Here is a 17,933-nt window from a genome sequence, read left to right on the forward strand (position 1 = left end):
AATAGCAAAACTCCTTTACTACTTTAAGTGTCTCATTTCCTAATCTAATTCCCTCAGCATCACCCGACTTAATTCGACTACATTCCATTATCCTCGTTTTGCTTTTGTTGATGTTCATCTTATATCCTCCTTTCAAGACACTGTCCATTCCGTTCAACTGCTCCTCCAAGTCCTTTGCTGTCTCTGACAGAATTACAATGTCATCAGCGAACCTCAAAGTTTTTACTTCTTCTCCATGAATTTTAATACCTACTCCGAATTTTTCTTTTGTTTCCTTTACTGCTTGCTCAATATACAGATTGAATAACATCGGGGAGAGGCTACAACCCTGTCTCACTCCTTTCCCAACCACTGCTTCCCTTTCATGCCCCTCGATTCTTATAACTGCCATCTGGTTTCTGTACAAATTGTAAATAGCCTTTCGCTCCCTGTATTTTACCCCTGCCACCTTCAGAATTTGAAAGAGAGTATTCCAGTCAACATTGTCAAAAGCTTTCTCTAAGTCTACAAATGCTAGAAACGTAGGTTTGCCTTTTCTTAATCTTTCTTCCAAGATAAGTCGTAAGGTCAGTATTGCCTCACGTGTTCCAACATTTCTACGGAATCCAAACTGATCTTCCCCGAGGTCGGCTTCTACCAGTTTTTCCATTCGTCTGTAAAGAATTCGTGTTAGTATTTTGCAGCTGTGACTTATTAAACTGATAGTTCGGTAACTTTCACATCTGTCAACACCTGCTTTCTTTGGGATTGGAATTATTATATTCTTCTTAAAGTCTGAGGGTATTTCGCCTGTCTCATACATCGTGCTCACCAGATGGTAGAGTTTTGTCAGGACTGGCTCTCCCGAGGCCATCAGTAGTTATAATGGAATGTTGTCTACTCCCGGGGCCTTGTTTCGACTCAGGTCTTTCAGTGCTCTGTCAAACTCTTCACGCAGTATCTTATCTCCCATTTCATCTTCATCTACATCCTCTTCCATTTCCATAATATTGTCCTCAAGTACATCGCCCTTGTATAAACCCTCTATATACTCCTTCCACCTTTCTGCTTTCCCTTCTTTGCTTAGAACTGGGTTGCCATCTGAGCTCTTGATATTCATACAAGTGGTTCTCTTCTCTCCAAAGGTCTCTTTAATTTTCCTGTAGGCAGTATCTATCTTACCCCTAGTGAGATAAGCCTCTACATCCTTACATTTGTCCTCTAATTTGGAAAATATAGAGCTTTGGAAAAGAATGACTCATTATACTAGTCCCGAATTTCTTGTTAGGTTGGGCCTTGGATGAGATTCGAGCTCAGTTAGATAGGTGACTTGTAACTACACACTCACGATTATCTCGAAAATGACTGGTTTCTGGATCTACGTTTATTGGAACTTTTTTCTTCTATTATCATATTTTTCTCACACATACAATTTGCACTGTTGATTATGATAGAGCCTGTATGGAGTTAAAGATGTTTGAAATGAGGAACTGCTTCTGCTGCACCCTGTACAAGGTTATTCCTAAGTGATGAAATAAATTATTAAACCGGTCGCAGTTGGGCATGAATTCAATGGGGACAAGAGAAAATTTGTGCCGGAACTGGACTCGAACACTATTTCCCACTTTATGTAGGAGATCGCCTTAAACGCTTTGGCTATCGGAGCAGAATGTTCGGATGACCTAAATGCCCAAATTGCCGCACACTACTCACGTAGCGCCCCTTGTCCACCACACTCATTGCTCGCCGCATCTTATTGGATTCCAGCAAGTGTTCAGGAGAAAGAGAGCTTCCGCACTGAAATGATCTTAATGCCTGTGAGGCCACGTATATTTGAATATGTATGGGGCCTGTCCTTTCGGATATGTGTGAAAGAACAGACACCACACATGTAAATGAAAATTATTCCTAACAAGGGAACCTCCCCATCGCACCCCTCTCAGATTTAGTTATAAGTTAGCACAGTGGATAGGCCCTGAAAAACTGAACACAGATCAATCGAGAAAACAGGAAGAAGTTGTGTGGAACTATGAAAAAAATAAGCAAAATATACAAACTGAGTAATCCATGCGCAAGACAGGCAACATCAAGAAGAACATGAGCTGAGGGGCGCCATGGTCCCGTGGTTTGCGTGAGCAGCTACGGAACGAGGGGCCAGTTCCGTTTCAGCCGCGCTCGCGAGTGACAGCTGTTAACTGTTGCGCTTCACTTCAGTGTTTACATCGCTGTACTTGTGCTTCGCCGAGTGCCGTCCGTCCGTTCCTGTTCTTTATGATGTGATCGCTCTATCCGGTCTTGCTGCTGCTACTTGGAATTTCGGTTGTTTAACCGAAATTGCTTCGCTGGATTAACCATGGCTACAAACCTCAGGAAGAATACTCTGGTATTTGCGTTTGACAAGGAATCCCGTCCAGTTCAGCCGACATCCCTGGAAATAGATGACTGGATTACACAGGTAATTGGACTAAATTCTGAAACCGTTCATACCTGGCAACTGGATCAGGAAAAATACTGTAATTTTGTCAAGTTAATCAGTGCTTCGACTGTTGGTAAAGTGTTACGAAAGTGGGGCTATGGCTCTGAGCACTATGGGACTTAACTTCTAAGGTCATCAGTCCCCTAGAACTTAGAACTACTTAAACCTAACTAACCTAAGGACATCACACACATCCATGCCCGAGGCAGGATTCGAACCTGCGACCTTAGCGGCCGCGTGGTTCCAGACTGTAGCGCCTTTAACCGCTAGGCCACCACGGCCGGCGTGGGGCTATGAAGTAGATTTTGTGCATAGAAATGGTTATAAAAGTAAGGTTTCCATCTATAGAGCGGACATTAATTACAAAACCGTTCGTGTCTTGAATCTTCCCATTGAAATTGACAATGATAAGATTAAGGAAGCTCTTTCAAACTACGGAGACGTTAAATCAATTGCAAATGAAAGATGGTCGCCTCGCTTTAAACTGCAGTGTTTTAACCGGGTCCGTAGTGTAGAGATGGACGTTAAGACGAATATTCCGTCTCACGTAACTGTTTGTGGGTATAAGGCACAAATTGTTTATACAGGTCAGGAAGCTACATGTCATATTTGTAACGAAACCGGCCACTTCAGATAGGAATGTCCGCGGTGAACTGTTGCTCTTAAAAGTAATTTGATACAGCGTCAGAAGTTACCTTAAATGATCTGTTACCAAAGAATAGCCCGGAACAACTGGTTGAGGATGTTAAGGCAGCGGGACAATCTGATGTCTCCCTTCACGATAACAGTCAATTTCCCCCGTTAACAACAAAAGGAAACCCTGTTGCCACTACTCGTGAAACTGAAATGCAACCGAAAAAACGACCTCTGGAGATAACTGATAGTTGTTCAGAGGACGAGCTGTCTTGTCCCACTCCCTCACTTCGCAAGCAAAAACAGTGCGATGAGGAGGCAGAGGAACCTGAAGGCAAAACGCGAATGGAAACTAATGAACAGAAAGATAATACACAAACGGTACCAGAAAATGAAGGGGGTGTAAACAGCATTAATTTGCAAGAAACAACAGGTGCAGTAGCCGATTGCAAAGATCAGAATCTATCTGATAATAAACAAATTCAGGGAGAGGTTGTAAAACTGCAGTCTCCATTTGTTTCCCTCGATCAGAAAGTGAGTGAAATTAATAAAGAACGAGGAAGTGGTGGCCAAACTGAAATCAAGGTCAACACCTCAGGGCAGGCGCCGGCAACCGAAATTGCGAAAGCGTCTGCTGCTGCTCCAGATAAGCCACGAAGTAAAATACCGACGCAACCAAATGAGAATGTAGGTCGTAACCAAGGGAAGGGAAAATCCGGTAGGGGTGACCCAAGCCCAAAGAATGTTCAGTCCGAAACGATCGTACACGAATCACTGGAGGAAAAATCAGAAAGTTTATCAGGAAATCATTCTGCTTGCGTTACAAGAGAAAACATCAGAAGTAGAAAAAAACGGGACAGTAATTAATAAACAGATGGAAGTGTTATTTCATGTTCAGCCTTCCGAGAAAACTGTTACAGCTTAACTGAACCCTGAACCAAAGGAAACTACGAGGGTTGCCCAGTAAATAATGCCCCATATTTTTTTTCTCCAGAAGTATTTATTCCACAACAATCAAATTTACATATGTGAAAGACTGATGTTTTGTCTACTTGCTTTATTTTTTCACATAATCTCCTTCAAGTTCGACGGCCTTTTTCCAGCGAGACACAAGAGCGTGTATTCCCTGCCGGTAAAAATCTGTACTCTGCCTACGGAGCCAGGTTGTCACTTCGTGAATCACTTCTTCGTCATCGGCAAAACGTCTTCCACGAATGAAATTCTTCATTGGCCCAAACAAGTGAAAGTCTGAAGGAGCCAAATCGGGGCTGTAGGGTGGATGGGGTAACACTATCCAACCCAGTTTCGCGATGTGTTCACAAGTCCTCAAACTTGTGTGAGGACGAGCGTTATCATGCACACACTTTTGAGTATCCAAGCTGATTGATAATCACATCCACACTTCCTTTGCTTACTGACAACTCCAGTGCCAATTGTCGAGTCGTAATGCGTCGATCCCGTCGAATGAGAACATCAGCCCGCTGCAACATGTCAGGCGTGACAGCCGTGGGAGGCCTTCCCGACCGCGGCAAATCTCGGAGCTCCGCAGCACCGCCCTCTGATGCTTTCACCCTCTGTGCCCAGCGACCAACAGTATTCCTATCGACTGCAGATGTTCCGTAGACTTTGCACAAGCGTTTATGAATATTGCCCACGGTTTCTTCCTCTGCTACGAGAAATTCAATCACTGCACGTTGTTTATGACGGATGTCACCTGCAGACGCCATTTTAGAACATTCCTACACCACCGCTCTCTGTCGGAGGAAATTGAAACTTTGCGTACACACGCGGGAAACTTCAAATAACTCGCACCTAAAGTGTCACATTTCTAATATTTTTTATTTCGGAGAAAAAAAATATGGGGCATTATTTACTGGGCAACCCTCGTAAATTAGTTCATCAAAACAACTACATAGTTAAAGCACAATGACGCAATCTTATTCTGTCACCACTACAAACATAAATAAAATCACGACCGGTTTGAAATTATCGGCCCTTAAGGAATTTTTGTACGAATCCGCGACTGATATTGCCCTGTTACAAGAAGTTCTAATTTCGGATTTGGTAATTCCCGGCTTTGTCAGTTATATAAATGTGTCTCCCGAAACAAGTGCTGGAACAGCTGTTTTGGTGAGGGAAGGAATTACAGTAAGCGAGGTGGAACGACTGGAATCCGGAAGGGGAATAGGACTAAATATCTATGATGTGACTATCATCAACTTGTACGCCCCTTCAGGAAGTTCTCATCGAGCTGACAGGGCACATTTCTTCAAAGATGACCTGATATACTTGTTAAGGAAATCGCCAAGACAGTTATTACTTGGAGGTGATTTTAATTGTGTTTTAAATCGAAAAGATCAGTTACCTAATTTTAATTTCTCAAGTGAACTAAAACAACTAGTTACTGGTTTAGAATTAAAGAATATATGGGAAATCAAATACCCCTCCACTGTTGAGTTCACTTATGTCACGGCAACATCACTTAGCAGGATTGATAGACTATATATTTCTAAAAATCTTGAAACTTCCGTGACAAAAGTAGAAACCATTCCTACGTACTTTTCAGACCATTCAAGCGTCTTAGATTGCATAAATCTAACAAGACAGCCGGTTCGCCGATTCAAGAATCAGTGGAATTTGAACACTTCCTTGTTAGTAAATCATGATTTAGAAGATCTGATTAAAGAAACATGGGCAATATGCCTGCGAGCCCGTAGTAGATATGGGTTAAAATGGCAAAGCCAAAGTTGAAGAAAGTTCTTATTCAATACAGTGCCCAGAGCGCAAGGGAAATGAAATGCACTATAGAGTATTACTATTCCGTTATGAGAGATCTATATGATCAAGTCTCAGCAGGTTCCTCACTTCGGATAGCAGACATCAAAAAAGTCAAAGCCAAGTTACTTAATGTCAAGAGAAGTCAAATGGAAGGGTTGAAAATAAAATCGAAGGCAAATTCGTTGTCAGAGGATGAAACTACTTCCCTATATCATTTAGTGAAGCATACGAAAAACGGGAGAAGGACTTTTATTGATGAAATTCGAACAAAACACGGTACGACTCTCAGAACCCAGCAGGATATCATGGACGAGATTTATCGCTGTTATTGCGAGCTATATTCTGTACATCAAAGTAGTGATGCTTCCTTGGAATAATTCCTTGACATCCTAGCCCCACAGCTGACAGAAGATGACAACGAAAATTTTCTCGTTGTCAGTGAAGAAGACGTGTATGAGACTCTGTGCGCCTCACCACCAAAAAAATCCCCAGGACCGGATGGTCTGCCAGCAGAGTTTTACATCCGTTACTGGCCAATAGTAGGTGCGAAAATCACGGACATTGTAAATGAGGTTATTCAGGGTAAAATGATTCCGGCTGAGTTTAAGGAGAGTAAAATTGTTCTGGTGCCAAAAAATAATGGAAACAAAGATTTAAATAATTTTCGTCCAATTTCACTGCTGAATTCTGATTATAAATTAATAGCTAGAATAATAAACAAGAGAATTTCATGCCTTACAGATAAAATTGTTAGTCAACATCAGAACTGTGCGCAAGGCAGAACCATTTTTCAAAATCTAGCGGAATTCAGGGATATCATTGTAATAACTTCGGTAACAAACATATAAAGTGTGAACTTCCTGGCAGATTAAAACTGTGTGCCCGACCGCGACTCGAACTCGGGACCTTTGCCTTTCGCGGGCAAGTGCTCTACCAACTGAGCTACCGAAGCACGACTCACGCCCGGTACTCACAGCTTTACTTCTGCCAGTATCTCGTCTCCTACCTTCCAAACTTTACAGGAGCTCTCCTGCGCAGGTAGCTCAGTTGGTAGAGCACTTGCCCGCGAAAGGCAAAGGTCCCGAGTTCGAGTCTCGGTCGGGCACACAGTTTTAATCTGCTAGGAAGTTTCATATCAGTGCACACTCCGCTGCAGAGTGAAAATCTCATTCTATATAAAGTGTGCTTTATTGTTTTTAGATTTTTATAAAGCGTTCTATGTAGTAAATCATGAATATCTTCTACAGACATTGAAGAAAATAGGTTTCAACGATAGGGTCATACAGTTGATTAAGAACATAGCAACTGGAATAAATGCTAAAATAGCGGTGAATTGTCAACAATCCAGGCCGATGCAAATACAACGAGGTGCTCCTCAAGGAAGTCCTCTGTCCTTGTCGCTCTTCGCCATTTCGCTGGAACCTTTCCTCCGACATGTCCATGCTAGATTAAAAGGCTTAACATTATCAGGAAATAAAACAGTTATAAGAGCCTATGCTGACGATATAGGGGTCATTATAAGGAACAATGACGAGGTAACCACGCTAGCAACAGTGATTGATTCGTACTGTAGAGCATCTGTAGCCAATGCAAACGAAAAAAAAATTAAGATGTTTGATAATATAAACGTCGAGTGGGCAAAATTAGTCCGACAACATAAAACACTTGGGATCACCCTGACAGCATGCCCTATGGAAATGACGGCTTTAAATTGGAAAGTTGCAGCAGATAAAGTGCAAGGAGCCATTGTAGAGAATTTAACTCGATATATGAACCAAGTTCAAAGAACACAGTATATCAACTCATGCATCCTTGCTAGAGGCTTATTATACTGCCCAGCTGTTTCCAATACCGAGAATGATAGCGAGGAGAATAATGTCTAAAATCACCAACTTTTTGTGGAAAGGTGAAGTGTTCAGAGTACCTTCTAAAATACCCACTTTAGATCCTAAAAATGGTGGACTAGGATTAACTGATATAACGGATAAAGCCTCTGCTCTTTTTATCAAAAGGCAAGTTAATTTAATAAGAGACTCGCGAGAAAGCATAACCAGCCAACTTTTCGAGATCATTAAATCTCCACGCCTGCTTCCCCCGATTGACGTGCAGAATATCAACAGTCGCTTACAGCACGTGAGGATTTTCTATGTTGAGTTTAGATATGTCAGTGTCGAACTCAGGCAGTTCCGACACCTAACATCGAGAGCCATAATGCGGGAACGAAAGAAAAGCGAAGGAAGGAACAAAATAGAACGACAATTTCCAAACATTGAGTGGACTGAGATTTGGAAAAACATTAGTTCTAATGTGCTCACGTCTAATATAAAAACGTCATGGTACAAGACAGTTAACAACATAGTTTGCACCAATGAAAGACTGCATGCAATCGGACTCTCTGAAACAAATTTATGTCAACAATGCCATCTAGTTGACACAGTAATTCATAGATATACTTGCAGTGGTCACATGAATAGTTGGAAGTGGATCCGGGAGCAAATAGCTCTGATTACAAGAACATCCCCTCAGTATATATCGCTGTCATTGATACACAGGCCTGAAGCACGCTATTTCCCAGAAGCAAAAAATAACGCTGTGTACTGGTTGCTGGGAAATTTTGTTAACCACGTCCTTAACAAATTAGGATCCGATAGCATCATAGAGTTCAAGGTACACATGCTGTGTGAGTTCCACAAAATTAAAAGCTATTCGAATCACAAGAAAAAGTTCGGTAATATGTTAAAAATTGTATTTGAAAGTATGGGCATTGGTTAATATAAAAAAGAGGGCTGTGTTGACAATGATGTATTGTAGTTACTTTAAGGATACTATTTACGATTTTACAGTATATTTATGATGTGTGCTTTTTCTACTTCAGGGAGTAGTGTTTGAAATTTATAAGCTAATGTACATAACTTATGTGACATTGAGATTGTGTGTCTAATAGTGTCAAAACACAAAACATTAAAGGTGCATTATTGGCTTATACTAGAAATTTGGAAATAGACAGTTTTTATAGAAATGTCCTTATCGATTGGTTAAAACCATAAGATTCTATCTGATAAATGTATTCAATGGCTGGCACATTGCCCTGTTCATTTTTGCACTGTGATGTGTAAGTCAGTTTCGCAATGAAAGTCTGATTATATAGATCTGATCACTTCAGATACTTAAGATTCCATTAATGTCCAGAAAGTGTAGTCGGAAGGCTAGTCAACTTTATTATATATCTCCTTTCCGCCATTCTCATGTATTTCAGAAATTGCCTAATATGATTATTAAATTGTTTTATATTTAAAATTATCCCACGAACTTGCTGATATCCATCATAAAGAAATTATGCTTCTGTAAAGACTGCAGCTCATGTAATTCACAGTGCAGATTTTACTTCTTCAGGTTGAAGTTTGAATGCCTTTAAAAAAATTTTCTTGATGTTTAACATAATTCTTTCTGGTAATTTAGTCAGTAACACAATCTTCTGTTGTCTTTCCTTAACGTCACCGTAATTGAAATGATCAAACCGTTTTGTTTAAATAACTTCATATATGTATAACTTAGTATGTATTTGGAATGTGTAACATTGTTTTTTTAATAAATGTTTTTATGAAAAAGAGGTCCTTGGTTCAAGTCTTCCCTCAAGTGAAAATTTTAATTTTTTTCTTTTCGCAAAGTTATGATCTGTCCGTTCGTTCATTGACGTCTCTGTTCACTGTAATAAGTTTAGTGTCTATTTTTTGCGACCGCACCGCAAAACCGTGCGATTAGTAGACGAAAGGACGTGCCTCTCCAATGGGAACCGATAACATTTGATCGCAAGGTCATAGGTCAACCGATTCCTCCACAGGAAAATCCGTCTGGTATATTCCATACGACATTGGTGACGGCATGTGCGTCACATGACAGGAATATGCTGTCGACCCATCTAACCTGTACACTTGGCGAATGAGTAAAAAGATTCTTCTACCTTGCCCGATTTAGGTTTTCTTGTGGATGTGATAATCACTCCCAAAAAAGTGATGATAACATAAGAGTTTGTCACATAAACTGCAACAAATGAATGCAACAGTTTCACAGTCGCACAGTTTTCCCTGTGCTCTGTCAAAACATATGTTTTTAACGTTTTCATATTTTTCCGTGTGTAGACCGTCAAATCCTGTATATGTCCAAGCAAATCTGAACATGTCCTGGGATTTTGGAGAGCGAAGTTAATTATGCGTGATTGCCTGATCTTTGATAATTGTCGGAAAATAAAAAAATAAATTTTTTACTCGAGGGAAGACTTGAACCAAGGACCTCTCGTTCCGCAGATGCTCACGCTAACTACGGGACCACGGCGCTCTTGAGCTCACACTCTCCTTGATGTTGCCTATTTTACGCTTGGACTACTCAGTTTGTATATTTTGCTTATTTTTTTCATAGTTCCACACAACTTCTTCCTGTTTTCTCGATTGATCTGTGTTCAGTTTTTCAGGGCCTATCCACTGTGCCAACTTACAACTAAATCTGAAGGGGGTGCGATGGGGAGGTTCCCTTGTAAGTACGTCCGGGGCTACAGAAGAAACTGAGGAAAAACTACGAGACTTAAAGTAAATATATCATATCAGTAGATAGAACGTCTCTCCAATTTTTTAACTCAGATTACAGCTACTGAGTAAGAGTACAGTTTTTGCCACGTCAGACGTCAATACGTGCGTGCAAAACAGTGAAGTCGCTGTTGCTGCAGGGAAGGCGTAGCGACCGTAGACCAATTTGGAAATATGTTCATTGGGTTACCTATTGCAGACTAACTAAGTCAATGGGACAGTGTGGGGCGGATGATCCGTCTACACCTGCCCGTTAGTTGTGCCCTCGATTCCTACGTCATGGAGCGTACTTCAAATCGAAATACGGAGAGATGCTCCATCCATGGGTATTTTTGATTTTTTCGCATGTCTTGCAGTTTTCGCGCAGCGGTCTTCTGAAACCCCAGAGGTACTTATGAATAACCCGTGTTTGTAAACCATTTGTCTTCGAACTGTTCAATCTTACTTCTACGCATTTTTGCCTAGAACTGAAGGAAACGCAGAACTACCCGATGTCTGCCTTAACTACTAAGGGAAACCAAATAGAACCCACAAGCATATCAACTAGTATTCCTGATTGACAGACATCAGTTCGGCTGGTTGATCCGGTTCGCATTTGGCTCATCTCTGTTTCTGCCGCGCTACCGCTCTACGTGCTGCGCTGCGCAAGCAGGTGACAATAAGACGTCGCCTTTGTGAGATTTATTACGCCGCTGACCCCTCAGTATAGGGCATCACAAAGCTTCTACTGGCCCGTGGTGCGATAGCCAACGGAGCGGATCACGTTTCCATTTGCCGCCACTGGGCCAGAGTAAAGCGCATTGTGCCGAGTGGCCACAAAGGACGTGGAATGGATTTCGATATCCGTTCCCGTCTCTGCCTGCTGCCGGTCTACACAAGTTGGGGAGTTGTGAGACACCGGGACCTCCATTTACCGCCACTGTTAGCGCACGGCCACCAACAGTGGTGGTCCTATAGCTCTCTACAGTTGAACAGTCCTTGACTCCCCAGTTACAATTCTTTAAATTCCATGCACCCCGTAGATTCCGCCTATCCATTTACACCCAGGTTAAAATAGCTCTGTGGCTTTACATGCGATAATTAATTGACATATTTGCAAGTTCGTATTTCTGCATGAGTAAGTTGATAATTCTGTCCTTACACATCTCTGCCGCCTAAAGTAAGCTTTTCTTGCGTGTTGGGTCGTTTCAGGAAGGTTGATATGAGTTTCAGTTTTTAAAGTATTGATTAAACTAATTGTTCATTTCTTATAAGTGTTGACTAAGTTTGGCACGTTTCTCATGAGTTACATAAAAAAGTTAAATTTGTAATGCGAGGAAAAAAGAAAAGAAACAGCAACATTAGTGACAATTACGTTGGTACTTCTAAATTCCCTCTCATTTTCACTATAGTAAAACAATCAAATCCATACATATTCATAAATGTTATAAAAGTGGACGTACGTATGTATGTTTGCACATATCTTTCTAAATCTCTGGACAGATTTCAATCAAACTTGGTACACATATCACTTGTTGTCTGTAAAGAACCAATGCTGTGTTAACAACAACCTACCTCTCAAAGGGGTGAAAAATAATTGTATTTCACGACGCGCAAACAGCCAGATTATGCTGATCCAGCACTTAGTGATTTGCAATCAAGTTTACATATGATTTCAAACATTTACGGGACTTTTTCACTATGTTTTCGCTGTTCACGTAGTAAAACCATCACATCAGGCATGCTCTTTTAATTTATTAATTCTATACTACTGACTCTATTTGTAACGCATTTTGCAGACAGTATGGACATATAACACTGAATGTAATTGCAAAAATACATCATTGAACGACACACAGTTCAGGAGATATTACGTCATAAACACCGAGATGTATGAAAAACTGACATATCATTCATGATATTTTAATTTATTCCTTCTTTACTGCTACCTCTATTTCCAACACACTTCGCACATAGTATCCACATGTACCATTCGATGTACCTAAGAAAGGGTATCATTGTACGATACGTAGATCAGGAGGTGTGACCTGATAAATATTGAGCTGCTTAAAAGCAAAACTGCAGGGCCATATTCCCTAGAGAGGTGAAATATGTCTAGAAATATGTGTAAAATATGTTAAATATACGCGAAATACACGTGGCATGGGTATACGGGGGCAAAACCACGGCTAAAAGCGCTGTTGATCCTCTGGACCGATTTCAAGCAAACTTGGTACACATATTGCTTACTATCTGGAAAGAAATATTTTGGGGGTAAAAACCACCATGGTTCTATTGCGGTGGATGTGATAATGTGGAGAGAGAAGGAGGTAGGAGAAGATGAAAATGCAGAGAGGGGGAAGGAAAAGGTGGGCACAGATAGGGGAGGCAGAAGATGGACAGAGAGCGAGGAGGAAATGGAAATGGAATAGAGTGAAGAGGAGGAGAGGAAGACATGGACAGAGAAATGAAAGAGAAGGAGACAGAAAAGAGGGGAAAGGGAGATGGACAGAACGGTCTGGGAGGAGGGACAAAAAGATGGAGGAGGAGATGGACAGAGAAAGGGGGTAACAGGAAATGGACTGAGGGATGGGAAAGGAGGAGAGGGACTTGAAGGGAGTGAGGTGGAGATGGAAGGGGTAGATGGACTGAGGGAGAAGGAGCAGATGAACAGGAGAGGCGGAGATGAACAGAGGCAAGGGGAAGGAATAGATGAACTAATAAAATATTGGGTAAATTCATGTCCGAGTAATGCCTGGAACTCAGTCAGTTAACACTGATATTTAGCAAACCTCATTAACTGTCACAGTGTTCTGGTTTGCGTATCACACTGAATATTTTTAAACGAATAATATATAGGAATTATTTGCATTTTTCTGGAGGAATACATAGTGGTCAGATCACATTGTCCTACCGAAGGAGGTAATGTGCCCATTAACACTGAATTGTTCTATTTCATAATGTTTTCTAGGTACATTGGAGCCCATTTCAAATCGGGTTTTTGTGATAGTCCAAATATATCAGAAGAGAGACCGCGTTAAATAATATGCAATGGAAATGAAGTCCCATGCTTCTTGACGGAGCTTAGGGGAACGATGCGGGAGACCCATACCGCCTAACTAGGCAAGGTCCTAATGGAGATGGTTTGCCGGTGCTTTCCTCCAACCCTAGAAAATACCTAACCCTGTCGGGAATCGAACCTGGGACCCCATGCTTGGGAAGCGAGAACGCTACCGCGAGACCACGAGTTGTGGACTTAAATATATTTTAAATGAATTAATTCAAACCAGGCACGAAGGGAAAGAATGACAGTGAGACCTTTGTACGTAATGCTCCTAAAACCAGGATTTTTTTTTATTAACCCCAAATAATTTACATGGGAATTGGCGGTATTTTAAAGAAATAATATAAAACTATACATTACAGCTGGCAGGAGTCCGTAAGGCTATAAAAATACATTACAATAATATCAAAAAGGGAAACATTTCCTACTGGTCAGCATAGTAGTCGTCATTACATTTTCATAAATATTACATTTAAGAACCAAGAAGAAATTAAGGGAGATCATATTGCTCGCAAAGGTACTGAGTGCAAAAATTATAAATAACTTTTAATTTGTTGTAAATATCAAATTGAGCAAAACATCACTGGATATAAGTCATATACTTTGAAAAAATACCATTAACAACAAGGGAGATATATATTTCCATTGTGCTTGTGATTTTCTATGTTATACTCTCTGATCGTAATGGGAAAAATTTTTAACTTCTAGCACTGAAGATGGTCACTCAGTGACAGAAAATCGATTTTGCGATAGTAATAAATATACGACCAATGCTGTCTCTTTTTTCAAGAATAGAAACAAAATCCATTGATTAATGTATAACCGCCAAACGGCGGGACACACCGTCTTAATTTGTGTGAGTACGTTCCTTTGTTATACAGTCCAATGGAACAATGATGTAAATTATCCTAAAAACATACTTAAATCGTGACAGTAATATTACAGCTCAAGAAAATACAGGCTCAGACTACAGCTCTTACCCAAAGTGATAGATCGTCGTATGTAACACAAACAGACTGAATTCCACAGTTGGTGTTTGTGGACACTTCGATCATATTTACCACAGTATCCGTTCTAAAGTAACGTCAGAAGCAGTGACGGTTATGGAATGTGTAGAACGACATTCCTGTTCCACACTAGGAACTATACTCAGTTCATCATGAGAACAAACCTGATGTAAACATTACGCCATGTATTCTTCCGCACTTGGTTGAATCTCATCGGATTTCGTTTCACATTAAGCAGAAGCCAAGCTGTGACCAGTACAGTCAAGTACGATCATAAGGAGACATTTTATTCTGTGTTACATGCACATAGACTGAACGATAATGTGCGGAACAACAGATTTACTGGCACACTGAACTTCAACAGCACTGGCCAACCAGCAGTCCAACTAACCTGTGACGAAGCGAGCAGTTGCAGTTCAGATGTAAAAATGGATTTGCAAAACAAAACGAAAAAAAAACAACATAGCTTTGAATGTCATTTAATTTTTAAAGAGAATGAAATAATATTCGGCAAAACTCCAGCACTACCGCGCGCTTCTTAGGCCGTGACCCATGTGAGCGACAGAAGCGACACACAGCGAGCGACTTCTGGATACACGACACTCCAGCGACAAACAGTAACATCGGGCGAAAAGCTCGGGTATCCTGTGTGCGAGGGACCATGTCACGCTACAAGATGGCTGCTTAGAGCCAACCAGCTGTTTCTATAAAACGGCGCCCCTAAACCGTAGAATACTGTAGCTGGAGAGTAAGGCTACAAAATTAGGTTTACATAATAAAATTAAGCGAAAAGGAATGCTGTGCATGAAATTTACAAAGGGAGGAATCTCCGTGGAGAATTTCATAAATATCATCAACTACGAAGATCACCAGACAAATTCGTCGAATACGCGTGAATGAGGAGAGGAGCATTCGGATATCTCATCAATAAATTAAATACGAATGTTTTTTACATGATCAGGAACTTTTAACAGCCAATAAATGCGGACGAATGACTGAGTACATGACAAACTACCCTAAATACACACATAAATACACAGATTGACACCCAGTACCAACATGTGGCTGTGCTGTGGCGGTAGCGTTATAGATCGTGATTGGGTGCATCAGAAAAAAATCCTGAGTTCGAATCACGATTCTTATTATATTTTCGCTGACTCAGTTACAATTCTGTATACTAATTTTTATGTATACTGTTTACACTGTATCGCTAAGTACATTTTTAAGGTCTTGCCTAAAAACTTGATCTGTAAGTGTATAAACACCTATCCCAGTTTATCACACACATTAAATTCCTAATAAATTACAATGTACCATGAAATTTACAAATATTTGATGTTGTGAACGTAATTCATCAGCAGTCAATGTTAAGGCCAAACGATACAATTGATATAAATAGTCTGCAAGAGTAAAGCGTACAAAACTTTTGAAAAGAAAGTCAAACGTTTTGTCCAATGATTTGTCTAAAAGTATGAAATAAAAAATATTAGGGAAACGTTTGGTGCACCTCATTTTCTGTTCATGATTTCGAGCATCATTCAAAGGCACATAGAACGTTTCTCTGATCAACTTACTTCTTTTACACAAATCATTTCATACAATATTTGACTGATTTCTGTCAGTGTTTAGTTTCACGTTTTATTCAGAAAGCATGATCTTACTGACTCCTCGTTGCCTTCCTAACGTACTTGATTTGAAGGAAGCCTTTTTGAAATTTAAATACCGCACCAATGTTTGTTTTTTATGTGCAAAATAGCTAGGCCTTGAACAGATGAAATTTTTGACACATCATTCACGTAACTTGGCAGCAGGTTTTCGTGAAATATTTCAATTTTTCCTCAAATCATTAATTAAATTTTCGTTAATTACCCTAATTACTTTCAAGCAGATAAATATTTTCATGCAAAACTAGACCTCACGCTGGTCAATTTGATACCCCGTTTACCTGTTTCTCTCCCTTTCTTTGGCTATGAAAATTCGGAAGAAACCTCATGGTGTAATATATAGGGAGTCTTGTTTTCGAATGCTCACGCTTTTACAAAAACGTATCGATTGTTAATCATACGATAAAATAGTCCATTTTACGTGCTGTCATTTCCAAAAATCGTCGTTTCGATATCTCGAACCGTTCATAAGAGACGACGATTCCCGAAGCGCAGGAAAGATTCGGACGTGCCGCAGGCGACCCGTCCATGGATATAACAACCAATATCTCAAAAATGAAAAGAGATATCATTCCGGTCTCAAATTTAAATACAATTTAGAAATATTGGTTACATTTCATACGCAATAATGTATGGCTTTAAATGAACTATAAGGAAAGTCTACACAATGTGATTTTACCTCTACAAATTCTTAAAAATTTCGTGCAGCCATGTACTCAGTTTCCTGCAGCACGGTAACTATGAAAAATAGCGAAAATTAATTCAGACCTTTATTGTTTACAGATATCAAGCTATAAGATGCGGAAGAATCAAATTTTATTCACCGAACAGTTTTTTTTTAAATCGGATGTTAAATAATTCATAGCTGCCGTCGCGTCAGCACCACTGCTTTGCCAAGAAGACACGTGGCTGTCGCTCTCTGTCGCGCGTGCTGCAATGACAAGATTCAAACACGTTCGAATTAAAACTTTGCCAGTTGCAGCAGGAGACAGGCAGCGACACAGATGTCGCTCACGTAGGACACTTCCGTAACTACACCTGCGGTTGTGTTTTGTCGCCTGAAGCTGTCGGTCCCTTCTGTCACTTACTTAGGATGCGGCTTTTGGCCGTGTCCTACGTGAGCGACAGAAGCGACCGACAGCGAGCGACTTCTGGATACGTGACACTCCAGCGACAAGCAGCAGCATCGGGCAAAAAGCTTGGGTGTCCTGCGTGCGAGCGACCATATCGTGCTACAAGATGGCTGCTTAGAGCCAACCACAACCAGCTGTTGCTATAAAATGGCGTCCTAAAAATACTGTAGTTGGAAAGTAAGGCTACAGAATTAGGTTTACTTAAGAAAATAAAGCGAAAAGGAAAGCTGTTCATGAAATTTACAAGGGAAGGAATCTCCATGGACAATTTCATAAATATCACCAACTATGAAGATCACCAGACAAATTCTTCGAAATAGCTGGCATGGTGGCTCAGCGTGTTTGGTCAGAGGGACATGTGCTCTCTGTAATAATAATGATAAAAAAAAAACTGAGTCAAGGAATCAACGATCAACTTGAATGGATATCTTGTGACATCTGCCCAGACCAAACGCAATGAGCTATATCGAACAAAATGCCAAAAAAAGGTAATGTATACAGTTCGTAATTACATGTATGGTAAAGGTCGTGGCTTCGATACTGGGCCGATCTTATATTTTTACTGACTTGGTTACAATTCTGTATACTAAGTTTTATGTATACTGTTTCTGCTGCATCGCTAAATATATTTTTACGGTCT

The sequence above is a fragment of the Schistocerca cancellata genome, chromosome 1 (genome assembly GCF_023864275.1).
Source record: "Schistocerca cancellata isolate TAMUIC-IGC-003103 chromosome 1, iqSchCanc2.1, whole genome shotgun sequence".
Classification (NCBI taxonomy): Eukaryota; Metazoa; Arthropoda; class Insecta; order Orthoptera; family Acrididae; genus Schistocerca; species Schistocerca cancellata.